Below are 24,437 nucleotides of genomic sequence, written 5' to 3'. Positions count from 1 at the left end.
ACACTTGTGTCTGTGGCCTAGCACGTGCCAGGAGCCCAGAAGAGGCTAGCCTTCATTGCTCGCACTGGAAATCTCAATTCTTACTTCTAAAATGAAGCATCTTAATTTCTTTAACTTTCCATCCATTCACCAAATATTGCTATTTATATTTGCAGAGGGCAGGCACCTGCCTGTCTCTTCTCTGCCGCATCCTCAGCACCTGAAGCCGTGGCCGACACGCAGCAGGTGCTGATGAATATCTGTTGAATGAGTGAATGCTCAGCCCAGGAAGCAGGTGTGACCTGCTGTGCCCCCTGCATGCGTATGCGCATGCGTGTATACGTATGTGCGTGTGTGTTTACCGGGGGCAGGGGAGCGGGGCCCCTCATGTAGGACTCTCATGCCTAGCAGCAATCATCTAGTCGTGGGGGCCTGACACGACGGGCTGCCTCAGCCTTGGAGAACCACGGACATCCACAAAACGTGGTGGGTCTCAGGGAGCAACAGGGTTGGCGTCTGGTGAAGCCATGGCCGCATGCTCAGGCCACGGTGCCTGTGGCCCTGACTCACAGATACAGCCCGGGGCCTCCGCTTTGCCATCATCGGCTGGAATAAGCAGGCTGTTCTCTGCAGAACCCTGAGTGCAGGAAGAGCCCTGGCTGGGGCTGCTGCTGACCAGCTGGACGGCAGCCACAGGACACCCTCCTGGCCGGGCCCCCGAGGCACCTCAGAGGTCACACTGCTCCCGGCTCCCATCTCAAACAGTTGCTGGGGGGTGGGGGCGCTGTCTGCAGGATCCTGGTTGGAGCTGCGAAGTCCAGGCCACATCCGGCAGCGTTATCGTGGTCCTGGGAACTTCCCCCGGCCAGCCGAGAAGGTGGCCCTGGAGATACTGGGCACAGGGCGGGGGCTTTCCTGCCTGTGACGCGATTAAGTAACAAAAGCAGTTGCTGGTGGGAAAATGAGCCGCGACACTGGCCATCTGGCTCTGCCCAGGCCCTGCTCCACCTCCTTCCAAATTATCTCTGAGGGCCCAGCCCTGCTGGCCAGCCTGTTATCACCCCCAGGACAGACTGCGAGATTACGGCATCCAGAGCTTCGCAAGAAACTTCTATCAAAATCTGCAGCCAAACCCGAGGGACAGGGGAGCATCCTTCCCCAGGGGCACCTGGAGGGTCTCCAGCCCCAGGCAGGCCCCATGCCCTGCCTCCACTCCACTGTAACAATCCCCTCCCACCCGCCTGCTGCAGGATGCTGTTTTGCTCACACCTGTGCTCCGTATGGGTTCACATCAGCCCCGAGTCTAACTGAATCCAAAAATATTAAACCAGGCCCATCTGTTGGCCAACTGATGAACACAGATGTGCTCTGGATTTCAGAGGCAACTGCCAGCCAGTCAAAGCTGTTAGAAGCGGCACCTGCTGCCCGCTTCCCCCGCTTTTGCACCACCCCCCCAGCCCCAGGAGCCTCGCGGCCAAAACAACTCTTCCTCCGGAAGGGGCTAACTCCTCCCCCCACCAACTAGGGAGCATCATGGGGCAGGACCCACAAAGAGCCTTCCCTGCCAGCTGGGAGGTGGGGACCCCAGGTCTCCCGGGCCCTTTGCCCTGAGACCCCACTGTAAGCCTTGACAGCCAAGCTTTTCTCAGCGGTACAGCAGCTGGGAGCCAGGCATGGCCACCTCAGGGCCTTTGCGTCTGCAGCTGCCTCTGCCCAGAACACTCTTCCCCGGGGCCACATTGTCTGCTCCCTACGCACTTCAGACCTCCCCTCAGACGAGGTTGGGACTGAATAAATACCACCATTTTTATCTTGTGTTGGGATTCACACGAAGAAGTTATGTAATGAACACTTTTTCTGGCCTTATTTCAAGAGAGGGGAAAAAAAAGGCTGATGTTCCCTCCATCCTCATCTGCCCCTCCCTCGAGGACGAGGCAGAAGCTGCAAGAGCAGCCAGCAGAGATTCGGGAGTCCGAGGCCAGGGCCGGAGCAGGAGGCAGTGGTGAAGGTGGACGGAGGAGCTGAATCTGTACCCGGAGGAAGAGACAACAGGGCCGCCTGGCAGATGTGAACAGAGAGGGGCCTCAGAGGCCACGGCCCTGCCTCCTTCCTCCGTCCTCCTTTCAGCCCTAAGGTTACCACCTATGTGGTTCCAGGGACAGCTGAGCGAGCGCTGGTCCCGTCGCAGGGTGTGGATGGCTGGATGGGAATTGGGGCCCGCCCAGAGGGAGACCAGCTGTCGCAAGCAGCAGAGGGCAGAGGGCTGGTGTCCAGGCAGGGGAGGGCACAGAGGGGCCTTGTGGCTGTCCTCGGCCCCCACCCGGGGTTTTCACTGGACGCAGGTGCGCCTGGGCCCCCGGTAGTGGCCGTGGGAGCTGTGGCAGGTTGGAAGCAGGGTCCTCTGAGGCACTTCTTTCCCTCCCTGAGGCCAGGGTCCCCAAACGCTGCTCCCTCAAGCCTGGCACCTCCTGGGTTCGGGCATCCTAGGCATCTGAGGCTTCCGGCCGGAGGGTTGAGATGTGGGACCAGGGCCCCTGGGCGGCGGGCACCCTACAGACTCCGAGGAGCGGCGGGGAGCTGGGTCCTCATCTGTCAGGCAGGAATCAGATCAACCAGTGTCCTTGTGTTCTGACCTGTGGCTTTCAAGCCTTGTGGAAGGTGATCTACAGCGTGGAGCACACTTTAGATCCTGCCCCATGTTTACATGCTCTCATGGCTTCCAGAATACCATGCCTGTTATCCCCACACGAGTGTATACGTATGCACACACACACTCTGTGCCAGGGTCCTCGCCCTGACAGGACAGTGGTGCTTTCCTGCATCTCATTGTTTCTTACCCTTTTTACAGGGAAACAAGCCCCTGGCGCTGCCTGTGCACCGCCCCCACCCGCAGCCCCTCAAGGCCCCCCGAGGCCCGGTCGTCTCTCCTCTCACACTGTGCCATCTTTGGCTCCTGCCTGAAAGCAGGGCTGTTCTGCGGCTCCGCGGCTGGGAGGGGGTGCAGCTTCTGTTCCCTTCCCTCACCTTCTGTGTCCCGTGTTGAGAGTGCCCGCTAAGTCCACATGCTCCTTCCTGCCTGACATGCCTTTATGAGATGCCCCCACCTCGGTCTCCCCGTCCCCTGGGCCGTCCGGTTGTCACCATCATGGGCAGGTGCCTGCGTGTTCCAGGCCTTGGTGAGTTAGTTCCCCGGGCTCTGTGCTGGGGAAGGACATGGGGGGAGGGAGGTTTGCAGTTCCTAACTCACGTATTTTCCATTTTATTCTATTTCATTTAAAAATGCTGGTCATGGGGCAGCCCCGGGGAGTTTAGTGCTGCCTTCAGCCCAGGGTGTGATCCTGGAGACCTGGGATCAAGTCCCGCGTCGGGCTCCCTGCACAGAGCCTGCTTCTCCCTCTGCCTCTCTCTGTCATGAATAAATAAAATCTTTAAAAAATAATAAAAAAATAAAAATTCTGGTCATAAAGCATATGCCAAGGGAAAGAAGCCAGTCACAGAAAGCCACATGTGTAAGTCCATGTCTGCGAAACGTGCAGAACAGGCAAATCCAGAGACAGGAAACAAATTCATGGTTTTTGGGGGCTGGAATGAGGGCTTTAGGGAAATGGGGAGTGAGTAGTCCTGAGTGTGGGGTTTCCTCTTGGGATGATGAAAAGTTCTGGACCCAGATGCTGTTGTGCCAGCCCCCCAAGACCTCCTCCATCTAGGATTTACAGGAGTGCCACCAGGTCTGGGGGCACCTGCTCCAGCCCCACACTGATGGCCAGGCTGCTCTGATGGTAAGTGCAAGTGTCCCGAGGCTGCTGTAACAACGTCCCACATGCCGGGCAGCTGGAACCACAGAAACCTGTCCTGCTACAGTCTGGAGGCCAGAAGCGCGAGCCCAAGGTGCCTGTGGGGCTGTTTCCATCCAGGGCCTCCCCCCAGCTCCTGCTGGTTTGCCAGCGTCCTCGACGTTCCTTGGACGATAGACTCACCGCCCATCCCTGCCTCCATCCCACTGGGCTTCTTCCTGTGTGTGTCGGTCTCTGTGTCCAAACGTCCCCTTCTTGTGAGGACACCAGTCATCCTGGGTTGGCACCCCACCCTGACGATGTCATTTTAACAAATTGCACCTGCAATGACACTATTTCCAAGTAGATCAGTTACACAGTATGGGAGGTCACGACCTGAATGTGGATTTACAGGGGCTCGGTTCAGCCCGTAACAGTTAACTATCCTGAACCTCACCCCTGCACCGGCCTCACCCCTGGCTTCCCGGGACGAAAGCGCGATATGGACAGGGTTGGATCTAACCGGGAGTGCAGGCTCCTGGTGGGCGGGCCTGCGTGCATGAGCTGGGCGCGGGTGTGACTGACCCACTGCGGCCCTGGCACCACTCTGCTGGCCACCTGCTTCACAGCCTGTGGCGTTGGTCTCACTCGAGCGGCCTGGACAGACCCTAAAGGAGCTGGTCACACTGCACTTGGCCAACAATATCAGTTTTGAGACTGAGTCAAAAGCAGCATCGATTGAATACAACCTGCCAGTGCCCTAATAGGTCCCTAATCTGGGCCATCAGGTGCACATGACCCCTGATGGGCCCAGCTATTCCTGGAGGTTGCCAGCTCCAGCCGACACGTGGCAGGAGGATCCAAGTCTCCTTCTGGAGCTTGGGAAATGCTCTCAGCACCCGGTGGGATCCGGCCGGGGGAAGCGTGGGAGGGAATGTCCTCTCTGCCACCTGGGACCGACCCCATGGCCTTCTGGGGTGCACAGTGGGGCCGCTGCCTGCCACGGGCCAGGACTTGCCAGGCTGTCCCCATCCTGCCTCATGCCACCCAGGGGACTGAGCCCCTGGTTGCCAGGCCCTTCATGGGTGAGGCTGCTGTCACATCTCCATGGAAACCAGGCCCTGGAGCCCCCGAGGCACCTGGTGAGCCTCTGGGGCAAAGGGATGCTTCCCAGCACCCCATCTTCTGGTGCTCCCATCAGACTCCCACCAAAAGTTCTGGGACCATCATTGGTCTAGCCTGTTTGACTTCCAACAATGAAACAATGACAAGGCATTCTAGGAGGCGAGAACACACAGACTCAGGTGTGACACACATGCCAGGCTCTCAAGTGGGAGCTAAGATGAACACGCCAAGGGATCCAGTAGGGCCAGTGGATTCCAGGAGAGAGCAGACGGATGGTGCGGGCACAGGGGTGGGACTCTTACGGGGACACAGAGAGGTAAGCAATCCGCTCCAGGACAGAGGTGGGAGCGCTGTCGGGCTCCTGGCAGGACTCTCTGGGTGGAGGAGACCCAGCCCGTGGGAAGCTAGGTCGACAGTTCCCAGCTCCAACCACGAGGGAGACAGCATCCGGGAGCCCAGAGCAGCCTCAAAGGCACAGCACACATGGAAGGAAAAGCAGAGGACAGAGCAGAAGAAGCTTTGGAAGGGATTGCAGCCGAGACCTCTGCACAGCTAGTGGCAGAGATACACCATAGACCCGAGCAGCTCCGAGAAGACCCAGAGGGATAGAGACGATGACCCTGAAACCCCCCCATGCAGACCCTGGACATTCAAGTGCAGAGAACAGAAAACAAACCCAGAGTCCTGAGAGGAGCTGGAGGGAAGTCTTCCCCGCTGTGGATGGACATCGTGTCCTGTCCAGAGCCGCAGCAGGAAAACAGTGAGAAATACACAAAACCACCCTCCCAGAAGTCACTGAAACTACCGTCCAAGGTGGAGGAGGCACCGCCTCCTTCAAGCCACGATGGAGAGCATGCAGCCCAGGGCCGGCCTCGTAGGCAGCGCTGGACGACGTCCTCGGGCCAGAGCTTGGCTTCACCGGGAGACCAGGAGGCAGCACAGAAGCAACAAGAGTAAGGTAAGCTCCTTCCTTTTCCCATCCAGTGGCGCTCAGATCGGGCGCCCCTCTCCACCTCTGCTGGTTGCTGGGCGGGGGCAGCCTGGGGGCAGGAGTGTCGGGCTCCCAGGGGCTCCCTCCCTGTTGGGCACAGCCGCCACCCCCTGCAGTGGCTGGAAGGTCTGAGAAGAGGCTCAGCTTTGGAAACTGGGCAGAGGAGCATCACTTACTGGAAGGAGGGTGGCTGCTCCCCAGTGCCTGCCCCTGAGCCTCTGCCCCCACACCCCACTGGCTCAGCTCCACTGTGTTGAACCCAGCACCCTTGCACCTGCTGCCCTTGAACCCAACGCCCTCGCACCCAGCCCCCTGACACCCAGCATCCTGGCACCCAGCGTCCTGGCACCCAGTGTCCTGGACCCAGCACCTTCATACCCACTGCCCTCACACCCAACACCCTGGCACTCAGTGCCCTCGTACCCAGCGCCTTGGCACCCAGTGCCCTCGCGGAGCCTGGCCTCCTCCTCTCAGGCTTCTTCCCTCACCACCTTGCACAGTGCAGAAATGGTCTTTCTGTGCATCTGTCTCCTCTTGGCGTGCCTCGCTGTGAGTAACCCACTCAACAAATGTTCACTGAGCACCTACCAAGTGTCGGGTGCTGTTTTAGGCACTGGAGATACAACATGAGCAAAATGGACACAAATCCTCAAGAGGGGAGACAGAAGATAAGCAAAGTGAGCCCACGAAATCTGCGCTATGCCCGTTGGTGACACATTCACAGAGGAAATCATAGCCAGGGACAGGGTGAGGTGCCAGTGTGGCTGGAGTGCAGGGAGCAGGGGGGTGGGAGGTGGTGGCAGAGGTCATGCAGGGCCCCGGGGCCTTGTGAGGGTGAGGCCCTGGCTTGAGTGGGGTCACTGGCTGGTGAAGCTGGGACCAGGCAGCAGTGGGGGAGCATCCGGGAGAGCTGGTGGGGGCCTGGGCCTAGTGGTACTGGGCAGGGGGAAGGCTGGCAGGAGTCTGTCAAGGTAGAGCAACAGATGGGAGGTGTGTGGAGGGTGAGGGTTAGAGTTAGCTCACTCTGCATCTTCCAGTTTGGTTGGAGATGGATGTGAGATGGATCTGCCCTGCAAAGCTCTGAGCTGGTGGCCAGAGGGGAGACGTATCAGAAGCTGCCAAGGGAGCAGATGCAGATGAGTGGGAAGAGACCCAGAGACCAAGTCCTGGACCTTCCAAAGTTTTGGGGGCAGAAGAGGGCTTCAGGGAGTGAATGGGGCAGCAGGGAAGGCAGGTGGTGGGGAGCAGAAGGGACGTGGGGCCTGGCAGTGCATGCTTGCCAGCCTGCTGGCCTCTCGACCAAGCTGGGCTCCCTGCAGAGGTAGGTTCCCCACCTGCCAAGGCTTCCTGTACCTGAGCCCGAGCCCATCCCACAGCTCTGAAACCTTGCATCCTGACTGTGAAGATTTGGCTCTAAAAATAGGTGCCATGTGGGGGAGGAGACAGGTGGGAAGCGGTGCCCCCGTCCCCCTGGCTGCCAGCGTCCTGGCACACAGCCGTCTGGCCTGGCAGTTCTCTCAGCTGGCAGAGGCCTGGTGCATCCTGGCACATCCCCAGGAGAAAGCAGGCTGGCAACTTGGCAGACCGCCCCCAGGGAGCCCCTGCCTCACCTCTACTGTGCATGCCCCAAGAGCCAGCTGTGTGGCGTGAGCCTCACTGCCTGGTCGCCTGGCCCCACACCGGTCTTTCCAACCCCGGCACACCTTTGGGCAGGTCCTGTGATCTGTCCATGCTTCCCACTCCTCCTCCAGACAGTGCTCATTCCGTGGGGCCATGCAAGGATCTCAAGGGTGAAAATACGCCAAAGGCCTTATGTGGCTGGGGTAGGTCAAGCTCAGTGGGTGTGGTGATCCTCATTGGCTTTCATCCTCTCAGCTTTGCTCGGGGACCTTTCCTCCACCTGCACGCTGGTATCACCTCCTCACCTGGCCTCCCAGGTGGCCTTCGGGTGCATCCCCAGGGGCAGGTGATGCATCTCTGTGATTCACTCTCCAACCTTTCGTGCAGCACAATGACACCTCACCCCTGCTCTGTCTGTGTCAGGTGGGGCCACGTAGCATCTTGGCCCAGTGCAAGGTGTGGCGACTGAGGTTTGCTCTGTTGAGCAGCATCATTGGTGCCTGAGGGGGGGCTCATTCTGTGTCCCAGGATGAGAAGTGCCACAGCCAGCCTGTCCCTGCCAACTAGTACTGTGAGCAAGAAGTAAACTTGGTTAGAAGCCCCAGGGTCGGGGTTGTTGGTTACTGTCGCAGAGCTGACCAGCACACCAGACAGCATCAGCTTCCCGCCCGCTGCACAGACCCTTGTTTTTTTTTGTTTTTGTTTTTTGTTTTGTTTTGTTTTGTTTTTGCACAGACCCTTGTTAACATCAGCTCTCCAGACAGTAAATAGTAAATGCACGGGTCTTACCTATGTAGGCCAATGAGAGTGCGCCGCCGTGTGAGCCCATACTCTCCTCTTTCCAGGCAAGATAGAACATGCCCGTCACTTGGTACCTCCTTAAAATCAATTCCCCTACCCCAGTTCAATCACCCCCTGATTTCTCTCCTAATGGGGCAACTGGACTGTTGCAGTAACAGGACCATGGGGTACATGCTTTCTGTGCCCAGTGTCGTGGCTTGTCATGGTGTTCTTGGGAAGTGTGTGTGTTGTGAGTCACCACATCTCAGGATGCAGACACCCTTCCCATATGAACGCACTCTGGGTTGTGTGCACATTTTATGACGACAAGTACGGCTGCTGTGAAATCTGGTGTACGAGACCCTTTGTGAGCACATGGCTTCCCTTCTGGAAATTCCCCTGTGAGTAAAACTGCTGGTTACATACACAGTATATTTACTTTTGTAAGGAATTTCCAAACTGGTTTCTCAAGTAGTTGGCCTAGTTTCATGTTCCCACTGGCACGTCGAGGGTTCCACTGGTTCCCCTTCCTTGCTGACATCGGATATGGTCAGGTTTTGTGTTTTCTGTTTTAAATTGTAATCTTTTTAGCTGATGTGCAATGACAGCCAGTTGGGAGTTTTAACTGGCATTTCTCTGACGACCAGTGATGTTGAGCGTCTTCTCATGTGCTTGTTGGCCATCAGTACCTTTTACACCAGTGTCTATACACATTTGGGCCGCATCTTATTGGGTGTTTGTATTCTTATTAAGAATATATAATGGGTTGGGACGCCTGGGTGGCTCAGCGGTTTAGTGCCTGCCTTTGGCTGAGGGTGTACTCCTGGAGACCTGGGATCAAGTCCCACATCGGGCTCCCTGCATGGGGCCTGCTCCTCCCTCTGCCTGTGTCTCTGCCTCTCTCTCTCTCTCTCTCGTTCTGTCTCTCAAGAATAAATAAATAAAATCTTAAAAAAAAAAAAAAGAATCTATAATGGGGCAGCCCAGGTGGCTCAGCGGATTAGCGCTGCCTTCAGGCCAGGGCCTAATCCTGGAGATCTGGGATCGAGTCCCACATCAGGCTTCCTGCATGGAGCCTGCTTCTCCCTCTGCCTGTGTCTCTGCCTCTCTCTGTCTTTCTGTGTTTCTAATGAATAAATAAATAAAATCTTTAAAAAAGAAAAAAAGAATCTATAAGAATTCTTTATAAATTATCAATACAGATTGTCATATATATGTACTGTTTATTTCCTCTGCGATTTGCCTTTCCGTTTTCTTAATGGTGACTTTGATGAGCACAAGGCTTTCATTTTGATGAAATCGTATTATTTTTTTCTTGTGTAGCAAATGCTTTCTGTGTCCTAAGGAAGGAATCTTGCTGGGAGATGTTTCTCCCATTCCCTCCCAGATGTCTGGTTTGCTCGTACAAACTGGCCCAGGACCCACTTCCTGCCCTATGGGGCTCCCAGGAGAGCCACCTGCCTTGCCCGAGGCCCGAGGCCTTCCTCGTCACAGCCAGGTCTGGGCCCGGGAGTCCAAGTCTGCTGTGCTGACAGGGCTGTTCGGCCCCGGGGTCGGTGCCATGTTGCCCCCCACCCCCCGGACAAGAGTCCTGAGGCCCATAGGCTGCAGCCTGAAATGGCAGATGTGTCTTCTCCCATGGCTCCATAGGTGGAAGGACTGTGGTGGACCAGGTGAGCAGGTTTGGGGATCTGGTCTGGGCTCCGACCCAGGAGACAGAGCACTAGGGCTGAGCCGAAGGGTGTTTGCAGGGGGAATCATCAGGTTTGTTGACCCCAGGGCAAAACTGCAGCTGGGGGTGTTGGGGTGTGTGGCCGTGTCTCACAGCCCAGGGCGGGAGGGAAGTTGGAAATATCTGGATGTGTGGTTTGGTTGCTGGGATTGGGGGCAGAGAGGGCAGAGTACCAAAGGTGTTAGCCAGGGAGGTTCCTAGGTGAAACCAGGTGAGGGGCAAGAGCAGCATGGCTGGCCAGAGCCCTGTAGGTGTGTGGGCTCAGGGGGACACTAGTACGGCAGGGCTGGGCTGGGGCTCCCAGGAGGCTAACTAACATTTCTCTGGAACAGAACAGTCCAAGGCCCGTGAGATTCACCAGGGCTGGAGGCTGGCCCCTGGCTGGGACGGAGGGGAAGCCTGCCCTGCCCGCTTCTGCTCAGCATTCTGGGTGGGGTGTGCGTCCTAGGCTGGGGGTGGGTCCTAGCCACGGGGTGGGGGTGGGGCAGGAAGGAAGATGGGCTGTTCTGAGGCTGGCGGAGCTGTAAGCACAGTTTGGACAGACTCTAGCTGGAGTCTGGCTCCCAGGGATCACAGGGCATATCACCACGGCACATAGATCCTCTGATTTCCTCTTTCTGGAACAACCAAAGCCACATCAATCCCAAGCCCCCCTGCAATGGCCTCTGCTGACCACACCGTAGATGAGCACTAGCTTGCGTTGCATCCGGCAAACATGGGCCTCCTGAGTCCCTAGGCCCACGGAGGAGACCACCATGTTAGTCAGGGTGGGGGGCCAGGCTTGTGGCTGGAGTAACTTTCCCCCACTCAGGCGAACTTGGTTGTCAGTGGAGTCCCCACAAGGCTGCTTGGATCTCCTGAAGCCGTTGTCTCAGCATCTCCAGGGAGGAGATGCAGCTCCAGGTAGCATGCGCCCCCCTAGCCACAGGGGCTGGGGAACATAGGGGTGCATGGGGCTCAAGGGTTGTACAGCTGTCCAGTTGCTTTGGGTCCTGAGCCCAGCACCCAGGAAGACTTCTGCGCCCAGGTTCCTGCACACCCACACACCCCAAGTCTTCCACTTGGGTTCATTTGCTCATGCAACTAATGTTTGCAGAGCACCTATATGGTAGCAGGTGCCAGGCTCGCTGCTGTGGATCTGCACTGAACCTGGAGGGGGTGTCAGCTAGGTGGGGGTGGTGTGAGTGCCCAGAACAGCCCAAACTAATGGCCCCAGACTGGGGCTTAGACAACCAGAACCTCTCCTCCCCTCTGCCCACCCCAGACTTGGAGGCTGGAGTCTGAGATCCAGGCAGGGACACACACCCTCTTGGAGGCTCCAGGGGAGGGTCCTTCCTGCCTCATCCAGTTCCCGGCGGCCAGGCAGGTGTCCTTGGGTTTGGGGCTGCACCCTTCCACCCCTGTCCTCACGTGGCCTCTCCCATGTGTCTGAATCTCTTATAGAGACTTCAGTCATTGGATTTAGGCCACCCCAATTTAGGATGGTGTCATCTTGAGTCTTGAGACTCAGCACTTGATCACATCTGCAAAGACCCCACTTTTTAAACAAGGTCACATTTACAGGTTTTAGAGTCAGGATGCAGACATGTTTTGGGGGACACCCTATTCAACCCAGTTCAGAGGCATGAATGACATTAAACCAGGCATTGGGTGGGGGTCCGGGGGGGGGGCTTGGCCCTGGTTCCCTCCCGCGTCACACACACTGCCCTGGCTAATTGCTGCAATGAAGCTCTGACCTCCCCTGCCCTGCAGAGGAGGGAAGGAGTCAGCGAGGCGGGCAACTGTTGGTGCATTCCTTGGAGCGAGCTCCGTCCCGGACACAGATGCATCTGCAAAGACCGGGCCACTTGGCAATCCCTCTCTGTCACGAGTCACCAGCACAGACCAAGGTGACAGCAGCTGATAACCTCTTGGAAGCTGGGTTTCCTCGCCTGGGAAGGGGAGATAATCACTTCTCCCCCGGATCAGTGGAGATGGCCCAGGAGAAGGAGGCTTGCCGTGGCTGTTCCCCACCTGTGACGGGTTCCTCTCCCGAGAGGGCCTGGCTCCCACTCCCCCGGGGGCCCCAGGGGTGCCAGTGGAGGCTCATCAGGGCCAGACTGGGAGGACCTGAGCCCAGGGTACGCCACCCTGGGGAAGGACGGGGTGGGAGCGGGATTAGGGAGAAGATGGGGTGCACGAGGGGGCATGGGGGATGGAACCCCTGACCCCCTTCCTCACCTCACCACCCCCTCCTCCCCAGCCCTGCCAAGGGACAAGGGAGGCAGAAAGATGGAGGCAACCAAAGAAAATGCTCCCTGAAAGACATGAAAATGAAGTCAATAAAAGAGATAAAAATGGAAATATCAAGACAGCAACTTCTCTTCTGATTACAAAGCAGGCGGCGGGGGTGGGGGGGCGGGCGCCCCACAGAAGCAGCTGCACAGCCGGCCGGCCTGATAAGGGCCAGCAGCCTGGGCCCGCGAGATAAAGCTACGCGGCCGCCTCCAGCCGGCCTGGCCATCAATATTCACTCGGCCCACGACGGGCTCCAGATAGAAGATGCGCAGACTGCGCTGTGCTGCCGAGACCTTATTAATCTGCTCGCGGGCATTTAAATGCCGCGGAAAACGCGGAGTTTAGAGCAGCCGTCAAGAGCTTGACACTTCATCACTTTCGCTCCCGCCGGCCCCTCTCCCTGGCCATTGTCTCCCTCTGGAAGTGAAGTTTTCAGATGCAGGCGGGGGTGGGGACAGGTCCAGGCCACCTCCCCCGCCCCTGCAGGAGGGAGGGGCCTGCAGAGGTCGCACCTGCTGGGGAAGCAGGCAGGCAACAGCCCCAGTCAGGGGTGTTCAGGGCTTTAGGGGCCACATTGACTCTGGGAGGAACTGGCTGGACATTGGTACCCGGGCTCCACTGTGTGCAGGCCACAGCAGGGCAGGGCAGGGGGGCTGGGCGGGGGGGAGGGGGGGCTCACTCTTCTGGGTGTGTCAGGGACGGGGTGCAGCCTTTTCCTCCTGAGCCGACAGCCTGCTGGCAGACACAAAAGCTGAACACACAATCATACAAACAGATTTACAATTACGGGAAAGGCACGGTAAGGGATGTGACATGGGTGGAGAGGCGGGGGTGGGAAGGGAAGCTGTCCACACCCCTCTCCCGCTCAGACTCCTCATGGCTCCCACCCTCTAAGTGAAAAATCTCAAGGGCCCCAGAGGTCCCAGACTTCTTTCCTCATCTTTGGTGTGCTTGTTTCTTTTTAATGCCAGGCTTGCTCTGCACAGGGCCTTTGCATGTGTTGGGCTGCCTCCCAGGGGCCCTTTCCTCCAGTTGTTGCCTGCCTTGCCTCCTTCAAGTCTTTGCCAGATGTCACCTCCACAGAGAGGCCTTTCTTTTGAGGATGGGGATAGCAGGCAAAGGCAGAGAGAGACTCTCATGCGGATTCCCTGCTGAGCACAGAGCCCTTCCTGGGGCTTGATCTCACAACCCTGAGATCATGACCTAAGCTGAAACCAAGAGTCAGACACTTAACCAACTGAGCTGCCCAGGCGCCCTGAGAGGCCTTTCTTAACCACACCCTCACCTCCTTAATCCCTTTCACGTGTGGTCCCCGTCCCCACCACACTCACGCAGCATAGGAACAGGTGTCTGCATCCACTTTACCCACTGCTGGAAACTCAGAGCTTAGAACAGTGCCTGGCACATAGGTGCCCAGTACATACTCACTACTCACTGCTGAAGGAGAGAGGCCGTCATGGAGGCACCTCAGCGAGGTGCTGGGGTGACAATTGGTGGGGTGATGTCAAGGGACCTGGGGTTAGACTAACTGCACCCCGGCACACAGAACCCACACACACGGCTCATGCACAGAGAAACTGCCCAAGAAGCATGCTCCCTTAAAAAAAAAAAAAAAAAAGAAAGAAAGAAAGAAAGAAGCATGCTCCCAGGTGGGCTCCCAGTTGGGCTCCTAGGTGAGCAGCCAGGAGACGATGAGATGGGCAGGTTCCCAGGTGTCATGCATGGAAAAAGCAAGGGCAGAGTGCTCTCATACCTCCACACCAGTACATGCTGGTTGCATCCCAATCCCAGTGACAGCTTGCATGGACAGCATGGCCCTACTAACTGGGACCTAAGCAAAAGACCTCTGAAAGCAGACACTGGAGCAACTGCAGGCTTCCCCAAGGCTGCTCCCCACCCTGTGACTGCTGCCCTGCCCCATCACCCCTTTCCTTGCTCACGCTTCTCTCCATGTTACAATCTCCGGGACTCTCCTGTCAAGTCTTATCTAAGCCAGGTTCCTGTGGATGGGCCAAGGGGAGACGGAACACCCCTTTTCCCAAAAGAAGATACTAAGTCCCCCCACCAGACAGACAGGACATTGGAGGGAGGCTGGTTCGCTCCAGGCCCTGGTCCCTGGGTGCTCTTCTTCCAGGTGTGGTTCTTCCTGTCAGCACCAGGACTTTTTAGAACTGTTGTCTGAGAGATTACCTTTCTGGGTTAAGACCAATATTTAAATATTTAAAAACCTATTAGGAGGCATTGCAGATGGAAAAGATAAACGCTGTTTGTGAAATGGCATTTGGGTTTGGGGATGTATATAAGAGTGTACAGATGGCTGGTACCACTCACAGTCCAGCCTGCACTCTTCTCTTGCTTTACACACGTTCACGTGCCCAGTGATCCTGTGAGGTGGGCACTCTTGTCTTCTCCATCCCACAGCTCAGCAAACAGACCTTGGACTTTGGAGCTTCAGGCCAGGTGCATATGCCCCCGGTTGGATGTACTCAGAGGAGTCCCCTCTCCTCTCTGAGTCTCCATTTCCTCATCTGTAAATATAGATATAATACTGGAGACTTCCCAACAAGGATGCTGTGAGGTGCAAGCAGGACACAGAACTCAGGAGATGGGTGCTTCTGTCAGACCCCCATGCAGCATGTGCCTGCTCCCCTGGCCTCCTCTGGCCCAGAAACAGATGGGGTGAGGCCTTGTCTCCTCCTGGCTGAGCCAAACACAGGCAAGCACAATTGAGGGAGACATACAGAACACAGGGGAGACCTGACAAAGAACAAGGGGCATAAGAGCAGCCAAAGTCCTACTTCTAATTCTCGAGGTACACATTTGAGTTTAGAAGAACCTCCCAAAGTCTTCTGTAAGCGCCAGACAGATGCTGCACATTAGGGCAGTGGCCTTCCGGCCAGCAGTGGCCAGTCTCTCACAGCATCTGTCCTTGTGGCTGCTCTTCATCTCACAGACTACCCATGCCATGAGCTTCCCTCCCTCAAGGCCAGGCTGCTTCTGCATCTGGCTTCACCCATAAGCAAATGTCAAGTCACCCAGTCCAGAGCTCCTAGTCAGCAGGAAAGCTCTGTGCAAATATCAGCAATCATTAATAATCATTAATGAAAATTATAAATACATGCAAATTATGGGAGGAAGATTTTCTGGAGAGCAGGTATCCAACAGGACACAAGGACCCTTGGCTGATCCCCCTGCCTTTCCCTCTTCCTGACCACAGGATTTGGCTCTTGCATGCAGGCCAGCTGTGGGTTAGTTCGGGGTACTTGAGATAGTTCACGGTGGTTCTGGGACAGACCCAGCTCCCCAACAAATGTGTAATTCTGATGGATAGGTAGCCCCAGTGTTCCCAAGTATAAAGTCAGGTGGTGGGGGAGTGGTATCCAAAACTGGTCAACATTCCCTCTCTTCCTTGCATGGAGGAGGCAGGGAGTGGCGGGGGGAGGAGGGATTTGTGTAGGTTTGGCTCCTGGCTCCTCCTTGTTCCAGCCGTGGGACCCTGGGCAGGGCACTCCTTGCTCCAAACCTCAGTGTTCTCATCTGCAAAGTGGGCACAATAGTGCTGAGCTCATAGGACATCATGAGGCCTGAGTGAGCTAATACCTGTGCCTGCAGCAAGCCAGACACACACATGTCACACGCCTGTTGCTGCTGTGGCCACAGCCCCATTGTACTGGGTGATGAACAAATGAATGAACAGAGTCCTGGGCAGTGGTGACGGGGTCCCATGAGGCTGTAAAATCTGGGGGCAGAGGTCCCTCTTGCATGGCTCCTCTGTCCGTGGTGCTGAACCCAGGTACCCTGCCTACCGCCTCCCAGCGGTCAGAGCCAGGTGACAGGGAGACAGGCTGGGGGGTAATAATGGGACCTGGGGGCACTTCCACTGACACTTCACCAGGAGAGAAGAGGAACTTTAGTTTTCAAGGCAGTTTTTAACAGTCCTGGTTTCTCAGGAGGGTATTTATCACACTGTTATTTGCCACCATTCTCCTTCCTACCTGCTCCAGCTGTGGGTCCCTGAGCAGGTTTGTGCAAGTGTCCACCAGAGCAGAGCCAGAGAAGCAGACTCACCGAGTGTATGTGTGTGTGTGTGTGTGTGTGTGCGCTTATGTGTGATATATGGATATATGTGTGGGGGATATATGTGGCCTACACCAGATACATGTGGATGCATTGCAGCGATCTGACCACAGGCAGTCTGGCACCTGATTAAACAGCTTTGTGGGGCTGCTGTCTGATGTTAGAAGGCTTAGTGATGTGAAATGGGGAAAGAGGGCAAGCTGCTCCCCAAATTGAGCCAGAGCCCCACAGATACCCTAGTGTGGCCAGTGGTTGTGCCTATGACCTAGGGTGTCCAGCAGGTGCTGGGCTACACTGCCCCATCTAACAGATCAGAGTTGGTGAAGAAGGGTAGGGGATAGTGGCTCAGTGGCAGGCCTGGCCACATGCCACAGGTGACTCTACAGATCAGGGACAAGAGGTAGCTTCCCCTCCAAATCCCCTGAGAGACTCTCACTCTGGGCCCACTACATCTAAAACCCACAGGGTATTTGGGGAAATGCAGCCAGGCTTGGCAGGCTGACTTGTGACAAAGCTGCCATTGTGAGGAGGTGACAGCCAAGGCCTGGCAGGCCACCTGTGGTTTGCGGTCAGCTCCTCTAGGGTCAGAGCAGGCCTCTCACCTGGGCATCTGACTTGTATCTTGGCTACTGGTCCTTGGGGTGGGAACTGCCAACCTGTGTGGCTGACTATGCCCCTTGGAGGGCTGACACCAGGCCTGGCTATCCCCCATCTGCTGAGTCCCCTACATCTGCTGATCCTGGCAGCCCCAGCTCCATGAGGGGAGGCCACCTGCCTCCGGGGCCCATTGTGAGTGGAGCTTTGCTTCTTCTTGCTCATCTGTTCATGTGGGAAGCCTTCTGCTGGTTTCTCCTGATGCCAGTAAGGACAGAGCCTGTGTGCCGAGGACCCACACAGGTATGCGTGCTGGGATGAACCCCAGCAAATGTCCTCCCCAGGCCCGAGGCAAAAGGACTTAGAATTATAAACGGCAACTTGTTCATTTTCTCCACCAGCATCTGGGGCCCACTGTGTGCCAGGGAAATGCAGAGATGAAGGAACAGTCCAGAGCGTAAGGCCCATGTGTTGAGAGAAAGACGGACGCAGCCAGTAGGATATCACACATGGTCCTCACAGCCAGGTGGTGCCTTGAAAATCCAGTGTGGCCAACGCGGGTCGTCCCCCACACCAGTGTACTCATGGTCCCTGTCCAAAATGCCGTGTCCAGAAAGGTTCTGATGCCATGTTTCAGACTATCTGCAAAGAAAACTGGGATCAGGGACGCCTGGGCAGCTCAGCGGTTGAGCGTCTGACTTCAGCCCAGGGCATAATCCTGGAGTCCTGGGATTGAGTCCCACATCAGGCTCCCTGCATGCAGCCTGCTTCTGTCTCTGCCTATGTCTCTGCCTCTCTCTCTCTCTCTCTCATGAATAAATAAGTAAAATCCTTTAAAAAAAAGAAAGAAAGAAAGAAAACAGTTTTGTCTGCCGTAGTCACAGTACTAGGAAATTTTGGGTTGAGGGGTGCCAGGTATGGATACTTTATGGGAAGCTGAGGTCCAGAAAGTTGCAGTGGCTTGTGCAAGGTTTTGGAACAAGTTGTCTGCAGGAATGAGACCAGAAATTGGCCGTTCTCTCCTAATTTGGATTCTGTCCAAGACATCACAGTGTATTCAAGTGAGCTAGACACAGGGAGGGTGGATGTCTGGGGTTTGTGTCCTCACTGGTTCTGTGACCCTTGCAGTAGCCTAGTCCTCCTGCAAGGCTGGTGGAGACAAAGTGCAAACAGACTCCTGCAGTGACCCCCGCTTCTACTGAGGCCTTGCCCTCAACATTCCTGATTTCCCTGAGACTAAGCGGCTTACCGGACCTTTAATTGCCCAACCCCCACCCCGGGCTTAACTCCATCGAATGGCTCAGCTATTCCCAGAAGCATTCATGGCAGGAATGCCCAGAAAAGGCACTGGAAGAATCAGACAGAGAGGCTGTCCCTGGGGAAAGGGGTTGGCCCAGAGTGGTCCAGTGTAGGTCCTAAACCCAAGTAGGGAACGAGGACTAAGTTTCTGTTCCTGCATCAAGAAGAAGAGAGATTTGCACAACTGTGGTTTTAGCTCATCTCTGTTGTGTCTTAGGCACACACACGACTAAGATCACTCTGTCTAAAACTAGGTGCCGGAATTTTGTGTAGAAAGCTTACCAATCTAGGAAGATAAGCCTCTACTTTGTTCTCATGGACACACAGTATTCACTCACTCACTCATCTACCATCACCACTTTCTCATTCATTCACCTACCCATCTATCCATCCATCCATCCTCCCATCCCTCCTTTCCCTCCCCAACCACATGTCCGCAGAGTTTGTGCTGTATGACCAGGCACTGTGCCAGTCTATGGGAACTACAACAATGAACAAGACCCTATCCTTGAGCTTCTGATCCAATGTAAGGTTCCAGGCAAGGGTGCACTCATCCTGGGGACTACATAAGTAATCCCCTGGGGTGCAAGAAGGAAACAGTCCCTCTGTTTATGTGCATTTTCCCCATCTCTTATTATTTATTTATTTATTTATTTATTTATTTATGATTTTATTTTATTTATTCATAAGAGAAACAAAGAGAGAGAGAGGCAGAGACAGGCAGAGGGAGAAGCAGGCTCCATGCTGGGAACCCAAAGTGGGACTCGATCCCAGGACTCCAGGATCATGCCCTGGACTGAAGGCAGCGCTGAGCCACTGAACCACCAGGGCTGCCCACCCCCCATCTCTTATTTAAATGACTCCTGCCATGTATCTCTTTTACAGTGCATAAAGCAGTGCTCAACATATCCTTCTGCCAGGGGCTGTGATCAAGGGAGTGATTGGGAGGTTCAGCTCTGAAGAAGAACTGGGTGGCAATCCAGCTGAAGGAGTGAAGGGGCCTCCAAGAACAGCTCAGCTGCAGGATACAGGGTGTTTAGACCTAGGAGGTCTTCTTGGGGGAGGTAAGGATTCATTTGGGTCTTGGGCAGAGTGGGACAGGGTGGTGAACTGGCACTTGGCAGGACTGGAGAACACAGTGCCCAGGCCCAGGCCACTGAGTGCACTGAGTGTTGGGGCAGGGATGTAGCAGGAGGGGTGGGGAGGGGCAAGATAGGTGCAGCCTTTGATGTGGGTTAGCTTTAGCTCCACCCTGGTGGGTGATAGGAGCTGCTGAAGGAGGATGAGGGAACCAGATCTCCCCTAGGACCATGTACACAGTTCTGAGGGGCCGGGGGAGGGGAAGCTGGCATCTGGGGCAGGGCAGGCATCCACTGAAGAACAGGAGACAGAGGCTGCCCATGGTGGCCATGTGTCAGGCTTTCAGTGAATAACAAACACCCCGAATCTCAGTGGTCAGAAACAATAGTGATTTATTTCTCATGACTTCAAATTGACTGTTTCGGCCTAGGTTTACACCTGCTTCTGCTTACACCAGCGAGTCTGTGGGCTGGACAGGTCACAGAGGCCTCACTCACAGGCCTGAGAGATGGAGCCGGACATGCCCCAAGGCCTCCATGAGCTAGACCAGCCTCCTTCCCTGGTGTTCTCAGGGTGATGTTCCAAGAGGGTGAAGTGGTGGCTGCACCAGACTCCAGATTCAAACATCACTTCAGCCGCATCCTGTTGGCTAAACCAAGTCAGAAGCCCATGTGGGCTTGAGGGTGGGACCCACTCCACCTCTTCATGGAGGGAGCCCACAAATCCTTTGCAGTCACATTTGATGGATGATGGGCATCCCAGCATTGGGGCAGTGTCTGTGGAGTGCTCACGTGTGCTTACTGAACACCTGGCTGTGGAGGGCTTCAGGAAGAACAGAGGCAAGAGACAGGCATCTTCATGGGTGCAGACAGATGAAAGAGCAGGACACATGGATGGGAAGTGCAGGGGCTCTGTGCAGTTGCAACAAGAGGATGGGGGTGGGCTTGAGGAGCGAGAAGACTCTGGATTTGATTCTGAGGGTGACAGGGATGGGGAAAGGCTCCAGAAGGGCAGAGAAGGGGAAGAGGACTGTTAGGAGCAAGCCAGGTGAGTGATGGGGGAGCCTGACCCTGCAGGGAGTTAGGAAGACAGTGAGGACGAGGAGAAAGCTGTGCAGAAGGTGGTGGGACTGGGCTCCATCTGCATGGCCCAGCGAGGCACTCGGGGCACCCTCAGCTCTGGCCTCCCATCCACTTCCTATCTGTAGTGCCCCTGCCAGGAGCCTTTTCCCAGGTCCCAAGGGACCTTCAGCGGGACTATGGCCCCACAGCCACCCCGGCTCTGTCTCTTCATCCCTACCCAGGCCAAGCCTCCAGCCCGGAGAGGAGAGAGAAGAGGAGAGATCCTCAGATCAAGAAGCCACTAGGGAGAGCTTTTAAAAATGCAATTAAATAGAAAATAATTAAATCCAATTAAAAATGAACCATGGGGGAGTTCTGGGGGCCTCCATGTGAAAGCTCAGGCTGTCTCCATCCTGTGTTGGCAGCCTTCCCAGTGTTCATGAGTCGGATGTTTAAGGTGGAATGAGGAAGGCCAGGCACCCCCAACACCCTCAGGGCTCAGACACTGCTTGCCTTGGACCCATCCATCCTTTCCTACCCCTGAAGCTCCCCCCAAGCCTGTCCCTTCATCCTTTGGGATGCCTAGTAGTTTTACTCTTGCCAAATGCCAAAAAAAGCATCTGAAATTCATTCACTTAGGGCTGCCATCCATGCCACCCAGGTGCTCGTCTGGCAGATTTGCCAGTTCCATCCTATCTGGGATGGTGGACCTCTGGACTCTGAATTTATGGTAAGCCCCAGGTGATTCTGGCAACTAGAAGCTGTGGTCCAGTGCCCTCCTTGAGAAATAATCTATGGCCTAGAGAGGAAGTGTGGCCCAATGCTGCACAGGGAGCCTGGGGCAGTGGGATGGAGCTTGGTGGAAGGTTCTCTGGCCAGAATGTGGGGTAAGGTGAAGGAGATGGGAACAAGCCTGCTGGAATGGGGTTCCTCCCCTGACTCATCCACTATCACATGTGGCCACAACTATTTGCCAGGTGAGGGCTGAGTCCTGGGCTGAGAGTCTCCTGAGGCTGTCTCCCCAGGGTCCAGCGCTGTGTAGGTGCGTGTCTGTGAGACTGAGCTGCTCAGGACCATATCAGCAGAATGGACCTTGTGGGGGCCAGCTCTGCCAGGGTCATCTGCACTCTGTCAAGGAGCAGCACCTTGCTCTTTGCATGACGAGCACCTGGTTTCAGGGGCTCAGGTAGAGAGCCCCTCTAGGGTGCCTGTCTGCCTCCAGATAATGCTCCAAAGTCATCAATGGCCAGAAATCTCCTTCTTAGAGGGAGGGCAGTGTCTGGAGAAGGCACTCTTTTTATTATACACACAAAAAATAGTGTTAAATGGAGATTAAGAGCCTACAAACTGCAGTACAAGAAAGCCATCAAAAAAAAAAAAAAAAAAAAAAAAAAGGAAAAAGAAAGCCATCAAAACGTCCCTTCTGTTTCTCACCTCCAGGGCCTCAGTGTCCCCACATCCTTCCAGGACAGCTGTGCAGAGGCAAGCACCTGCGTGACTGCGTGGTCACATAATGTCCATGTGTGTGCGCATATGCGAGCCACCAGCCCATGAGCACGTCTGCATCGTCCATCCTGTCCCCACCTGAATGGCAGCACATGGCAGGACAGTGAGTTCCAACTGTTGCTGGCATTGCAATCACCCAGAGAAAGAAGCATGGCTCCACCCTAGAGATCCTGAGCCCATCTCAGGAGGTACCTGGGCAGTTGTCATTCCATATATAATTTTATTCTGAGGATTTTAATATTCACCCAGTGCTGAATATCCTGTGGTAGAACCCAGTGGAAAGCTTTGCTGCTTTTCCTTTGACACGTCTGGACAGGAAAAACACCACATGCCCCAAGCTAGCGTATCAGGGGTGAATTCCTGGGGCAGACTGGGTGGGTCACAGGATGCTCAGTGAAGTCCTGCACAGTGGGGAGAGGGCGGGGGTCTTCCAGCTTGCAGGCGGGGAAGCCACACTGGGCTAGGTGGGAGCAGGCTGGGTTACTAGCGTGGTTATTTACCTTTTCAAAGCTGAAGGGAAGGATGCATGTGGCTACGAAGCAGTCACAGGGTGGATGAGGCAAGCATCTTAGATATGCTCTCTCCACCTGCCTCCCACCCTCTTTCCACTTGCAGAGGCTGAACGATGATGGCCAATCTTGGACTCTCCTGAGGCTCGCGTTCTGGATGCAGGGGAGGCCCCACCAACTAGCTATTTTCAGAGAAAGTGGACAGGTCCTGGTGAAATCACAAGCCACAATTATCTCTAGCTCCAGGTTTTATGGGGCAGGCCTAGAAGTGGCCTGCAGCCCATCATCCGGAGCTTGGCCAGCCCCCTAAACAGTGAGGTGGTATGGAAAACACAGTCTTCTGGAGGATGAGCACCAGGACTGGTCAACATTGTCCTTAGCATGAGGACCTACATGGTTGTAGTTTCCCTGTCCTCAGAGAGAACAGAGGAGGGACTGAGCTGATGGGAGGTGTTGCTGCACAATCTGGAATCTAGCCCTCTAAATGCCACCAGGGAGTGAGAGCCTCACACAGCGGGGAACATAGTCCCACCCATCAGCAAACCCTGGAGAGCTAGCCATGTGGCCCTGGCCCACCGCAGGCTGGAGGGCAGTCTCCACACCGGTGGCAGGCAGGCAGGCATGCACCGGGCACATGGCTTCGGTAGGGGCTAGGCTTCCCTTTAGGGTGATGAGGAGGCCGGCAATCCATCTAGGGCATGCACACTGGGTGGACAGACCGCAGCTCGGGCCCATCTGTGCAGCCTCACTCTTTGCAGGCCCTGGAAGCTCTGGGACTCAGGACAGAGGGGAGGCTGGAGGCCAAAGCCCCAGGTCCTGGGGGATGGAAGAGGGGCGCTCCCGAGGGGGAGGCGGGGATGGCGGTAGCCCTGGGAGCATCGTCACTGAGGTGCAGGGCTCAGCAGGCTTTTGCTGCTCACCACCTGTCTGTCCAGCCCGAGGCCAGGATGGGAGCGGCAGGGCGTGGGGGCACCGACCTCCACGGTACTCCTGCCAGGTGCCAGAAGGCTGCCCGACCTTTGTGCACCGCTCTGCAGGCAGCTCACACCCCAAGGCTGGTGCACGGGGGCCTGCACCCTGGGTCTCCCCATGCCCAGCTTCTCCGTGGAGAGGGTATCCCTGGGCGGCCCGGGGCCAGGGGTCATGGGCGCCTGGCCCCTCTCCCTGCCAGGCAGCCCCCCTCCAGGGATGGAGCTGCAGGGGGCACCGGCCTCCTGCCTTCCCGGGCCCTCTTCCAGCCCTTCCCTCCGCGCCCCACTCCCCGGTAGCTCACTGTAAGGGCAGAGCCTTGCGGACAGGCCGGCCTCCAGGGTGGGCGCAGGCATCACCGGGCCCCAGCCTTCGTCCTCCACCTGCTGCAGCGCCTTCAGGTGCCCCGTGGGGCGGCTCCCTCGCCCACGGTGCCTCCCGGAGCTCGCGGCCGGACGCCCATTGGGCGCAGCATGTGTCCAACACTCCAGGTGGGGAGGAGCTTACAGCATCCGGTGGTGGGGGCAGTGGCCAAGGAGCCTGAGGGGTAAGGGGCTGCGGGTGAGGCCGGGCCGGAGCCTGGGGGGTGCCAGGAGCACTGGCTTCCGCAGGTCAGGTCCCAGGGGGTGGGGGTGGGGGCTGATTCTTCAGCCTCTCCTCCTGTCTCAGGTGGGCTCCAGGAGGGGCTGGGGTCTGGAGCCAGTATCCCTCCGCTCACCCGGCTGGAACACCTGAGCTGTTCAGGGCTAGGCGGGGCTGCAGGCCACTGCTTGGGGTGTGTGTGTGTGAGCAAGCCACGGCTTGGGGAGGGGGTTGCAGGCCATGGCTGGGGGTGGCGGCTGCCTGAGAGGGCTGCAGCCTGCTCCTCCACTGGCCCAGGGATCCCAGGGGCTGCCCATGGGAGCACGGGAAGGACAGGTGAGGTCAGCAGAGATCAGATGAGCTAGTGGGCCGGGAGGAGGATGTGACTGTAGCTGAGACACCTTCCTAGGAGCCCCCTGGGTGGCGGGCCTCATGCCTGCTGCCAGACCTTTCCTCTCCCTAAGGCAGTGGTGGCTGGCCTGT

The 24,437-nt window shown here is 56.4% G+C and overlaps 1 long non-coding RNA gene across 1 annotated transcript; it reads left to right on the top strand.

Annotated features, from left to right (window-relative positions):
- Positions 1-5,075: 5,075 nt before the first annotated feature.
- Positions 5,076-23,224, top strand: LOC119871917. The gene is made up of 3 exons (XR_005359915.1): positions 5,076-5,835; positions 21,829-22,082; positions 22,510-23,224. It is a non-coding gene; the product is annotated as an uncharacterized LOC119871917 (long non-coding RNA).
- The last annotated feature ends 1,213 nt before the right edge of the window (positions 23,225-24,437 follow it).

Source organism: Canis lupus, chromosome 5 (assembly GCF_011100685.1).
Source record: "Canis lupus familiaris isolate Mischka breed German Shepherd chromosome 5, alternate assembly UU_Cfam_GSD_1.0, whole genome shotgun sequence".
Lineage (NCBI taxonomy): Eukaryota > Metazoa > Chordata > Mammalia > Carnivora > Canidae > Canis > Canis lupus.
This window is presented reverse-complemented; position numbering and strand designations above follow the sequence as displayed.